The sequence below is a fragment of the Theropithecus gelada genome, chromosome 2 (genome assembly GCF_003255815.1).
Source record: "Theropithecus gelada isolate Dixy chromosome 2, Tgel_1.0, whole genome shotgun sequence".
NCBI classification, from domain to species: Eukaryota; Metazoa; Chordata; class Mammalia; order Primates; family Cercopithecidae; genus Theropithecus; species Theropithecus gelada.
Window position 1 is genome coordinate 10,283,015 of NC_037669.1, and position 4,768 is coordinate 10,287,782.

Consider the following 4,768-nt stretch of genomic DNA (forward strand, 5'->3'; position numbering starts at 1 on the left):
AATACATAACTTTCAGATGGTTTCAAACATATAGCAATTGTCAGTGTTCTAAAAACATTAATTTAGACATTTTTTGATACGGTTATTAATGTTTTCATGAAAAAGCAGTTTTCAAAGGTCTTTGTTCCACCATTCTTGATCATTCTTTTATTTTTGCAGTTTTTGTATCAAATTTCACTTAATTTCTTGGCCCCAAAATATACATAAGTAGTAACTAAATATAGAGTAAAAAATATGTTATGATAATGAGCAAAATGTTCAACTACTCCAAACGGGCTGAGTGAAAATAGGTTTTCTGAGCATCCATTTACATTGGCCAGGCATGGTGGCTCATGCCTATAATCCCAGAATTTGGGAGGCTGAGGCAGGAGGATTATTAAAGGACCAGAGTTAAAGACTAGCCTGGGCAACATGGTGAGACCCCCATCTCCAAAACCATATTTTAAAATTAGCTGGGTATGGTGGCAGGTACATGTAATTGCAGCCATTCAGGAGGCTGAAGTGGGAGGATTGCTTAAGCTCAGGAGTTTGCAGCTGCAGTGAGCTATGATCACACCACTGCACTCCAGCCTGGGCAACAGAGCAAGACCCTATCTCTAAAATAAAGAAAAAAATGGTAGAAAAATATCAGAGTTGGTGGAAAGGGGGACTGAGAGAGGTGCAAATGTACAGGTAAAATTCATGCGTTTCCTTGTATGTAAATGTTATATCTAAATATTGAAATCTAGTAATGCTGTGTGTTCTAAAGTAGTTAGATAAAAATACATTAGTGTCTACAATGTACTTGAAATGTGTTCAAAATCAGGTGGATCCACAGATATGCAAAGGAATGGATAGGTATGAAAAAACAGAAACAAACAAAATAACAAGCTTAGTAAAGTTAATAGTACACAGGTATTTACTGCAAAATCTCTTAAATTGGTATTATTTTTGAAAACTATCTTCAGAAAATGTTGTGGGTAAAAGCCTAAAGTGATAAGACAGATGTTAATTTGAAACGTAATTTTAATAAAACAGCATCACCATGTGAATGACTAGTATTTTTCCAGAATTAAGAAACTGGAAACGTTGATAGAAAGCTAAAAAGATAAAAGCCAATCTTTGTCAAAGGGGCGCAGCTAAAATCCTTCAGGGATTGATGGAATGTTTGTTTGTCTGTTTGTTTTTTTAAAAAGCGACATCTCTCTTAATCTGCAAGAAGAGAAATTAGTACCATTTACAGCTTCATATAGGTGACATTTTAGGGGTTTCTCTGTAAGAGAATGAAAAAGTGAAACACTGCTTTCCATTTTTTTAGTACCACTTCTGTAAACATAAGAGAAATAGTAGATAAATCAGATATCAAACTTTCATGAGACCAGTGAACACAATGGTTTAGTTCAAAACTATGTAAAGATAAAATTGGTTCATAGGAATTCTGTGAGGTGAAAATTGTACATAACAGCATCCAAATGCAATCCTATTAGTGTACACTGAGAGCATCTTGTTTCCCCTAGAAACTTACCTAGCCCATAGTTTAAAATTTGACATAAAATACAAAGTCTTTTCATCCAGACCAGATTATTTGCCTATCTTTTGCAGAACTGCTAGATTGTTATCTAAAGTGATTGCATGACACAAAGCCTGGATATACATGGTAAAATACATATCAGCAGTCGCCACCACCGCAGAATCTATTACATAATTGGCAGCATAAAGTAGAGCCTTTACAGTTGAGAGGAAGAAATGGAATAGCTGGCTCCTCACGCTGTTTAACAAAGCCGGAATCAAGCCTGTAGGCAGTAACACACTGACATCACAGGTCATCCAAACTGTATGGATCTCTCTACCTGAGAGAGCAAATGGAGCCCAGATACACAAGGCTGTTGGAGTGCTATTTAATCACCTTAGGAGATGTCGGTACTGTGTTTATCTTGCTCTGTTTTATGGACAAATAGGAACTCTTAGCACAATAAATGTGCTGAATCTCTACCGATAGAGGAGAGAGGAAGAAAAAGAAGAACTTTGTGCTAACCGGAAAAGACAGGTTAATACCTAGTATCCAGTACAGGACCAGGCATATAGTAGTGACTCAGGCATGTTTGCTAATTAAATAAAGACATCAATGAATTAATGTATTTTATAAGCACAGTTTTATGGAATATAGATTATTTGGAAAGATCTATGCTGGATTGTTTTCAGAATGCAAAACTTCGTGATGGTAGGTCTGAAGAAGCCTGCAGTCTACCAGGGAAGATGAAATATTACAAGTCTCTATACTGCAGTCAGAAAAGGTAGGAAGTATGTGAGAGGTATAATTTGAGTTCTACTAAAGCATCAGAGAAGCTGTGGTCATCTTGGCAAACTTTGTGGATTCATTTGCATTTGGGAGAATGCGAAAATATTAGTAAGAGGAAATAAAGATGGGAAATTTAGGGTGTGAGCAGTAAAGTTAGGTGAAAGAATAGGAATGGAATGAACTTAAAACATTATTTTTAAAATTACTTTATATGATTTACATATAAGTCAATAGTTCAATGAGGTTTGATATGCCTATACAGTCATATTTCCGCCACCACAATCATGATATAGATAATTTCCACCACTTGTAAAAGTTTCCTTATGCTCTATATTATTGTTCTATTGCCATAAAAACGGATTACTATAAAATAGGTGGCTTCACCCAAAAATGTATTCTCTTTTATTTCTAGAGGTCAGAAATAAAAACTCAGTCTTATGGGAATAAAATCAAAGCATTGCAGGGCTGGCTTCTTCTGAAGACTTCAGGGGGAGATCTGTGGCTTCCCTATTGCAGTTTCTAGAATTTGTTAGCATTCTTCAGTTTGTGGCCACAGCACTAGCACTGGCAGTTGCCACCACAGTAGAACTCCTTAAAAGAGGGAAAGTTAGGTCACCTTGAGAAAGAACCAGAGTACACTACCAAAAATGTTTACTGTTAATCTTTCTCCCAGCCTTTCCCAAAAGACCTATGGCTTTTTATCAGGGTAGCTATGCACTGGGGAAAAGGAAGAATCAAGCCTTTGAAGGACTACTGGATATTGACTCTAAATTGACATTGATTTTAGGAGATTCTAGGAGCCATTTGTGGCCCATTAGTCAAGACAGGGGCTTATGAATGTCACGTTATCAATGGAGTCTTAGCTCAGGTCAATCGCACGGGTGTCCAGTGGGTTCCTGAAACCATCTGATGGTTGTTTCTCCAGTTCTATAATGCATAATCAGAATAGATATATACAGCAGCTTGCAAAATTCTTACATTGGTTCCCTGACCGGTGGAGTGAGGGTGTTATGGTGAAAATGAAGTGAAAGCCACTAGAACTGCCTCTCGCTAGGGAAATAGTAAATCGAAAGCAGTAATACATTCTGGAGGGATTACAGAGATTAGTGCTACCGTGAGAAGTTTGAAGGATGCGGGAGTGGTGATTCCCACTGTATCCCCATTCAGTTTGCTTATTTAGCCTCCACAGAAGACAGAGAGATCTTTGGAAATGACGGTGGATGTTGTGAGTGTATGCACAAGGTGGCTACAATCGCAGTCACTGTGCCAGATGTATTTTCATTTCTTGATCACATCCCGTGGTAGCTGGTATACAGCTATTAATCCGGCAAATTCCTTTTTCTCTATCACTGTCAGTAATGCCCACCAGAGGCAGCTGGCTTTCAGCTGGCAAGGGCAGCAACATACCTTCACTGTTCCACCTCAGGGCTGTATCGATTCTCCAGCCTTACGTTGTCACTTAGTTTGCAAGGATTTTTATTGCCTTTCCTTCCACAAGAACTCACACCGATATATTAAACTGATGACATTATGCTGATTGGATACAATGAATAAAAAGTAGCGACTACTCTAGGACAATTGTATACCAAAAACTAAGAAATATATGTGAGTAAAATTTAGGAGTAGTCTACCTAATTAAATTTCTATGGGCCCAGTGATGTGGGGCATGTTGTGTATCTCTTCTAAGGTGAAAGATAAGTCATTGCATCTGGCCCTTGCTACAACCAAAAAAGAGGAACAACGCGGAAGGCCTCTTTGGATTTGAGAAGTAACATAATTCCCATTTAGCTATGCTTCTCTGGCCCATTTACCAAGTGACCCAAAAAGCTACTGGTTTTGAGTCGGGGACAGAACGTGAAAAGGCTCTGCCACAGGTCCAGACTCCTGTGCAAACTGCTCTGCTGTTTGGGCTATAAGCCCCAGCAGATCCAACAGCACTTGAAGCATCAGTGGCATACTGAGGTGCTACTCGGGGCCTTTGGTAGCTTCCACATGTGAGTAGAAGTGAAGATCCCTAGGATTCTGGATTAATACCCTGCTGTCTTCTTCAGATTACTATACTTTTGAGAAGCTGCTTTTGGTCTCCTCTTTGGCCTTAATAGAGCCTGAATACTTAACCATGGGTCATCAAGTTACTACCCATCGTGAACTGTGTATTATCTGACAACCTACTTAGCTAAACATGCACAGAAGCACGCCATCATCAAACAAAAGTGGTACATACATGACCTGGGCTCAAGCAGGCCCTGAAAGTACAAGTAAGTTACATCATGTGGTCCAAATGCCCAGGCTCTTCATTCCTCCTATATTGCCCTCCCTCTTAGCCTGTACCCACGGCCTCTTGGGGAGTTTCTCAGGAGTTCACACACAATGTATTCTTATATTCGTAGAGGTTAGAAATCCAAGGTCAGTCTTATCAGAATAAAATCAAAATGTTGCAGGGCTGGTTTCTTCTGAAGACTTCGGGGAAATCAATTAGTCAACAGAAGC

At 38.9% G+C, this 4,768-nt stretch overlaps 1 non-coding gene across 1 annotated transcript; it reads left to right on the plus strand.

Moving 5' to 3' along the window:
• The first annotated feature begins 232 nt into the window (after positions 1–232).
• On the plus strand, positions 233–305 carry LOC112619919. The gene has a single exon (XR_003118397.1). It is a non-coding gene; the product is annotated as a small nucleolar RNA Z40 (small nucleolar RNA).
• Positions 306–4,768: the final 4,463 nt, after the last annotated feature.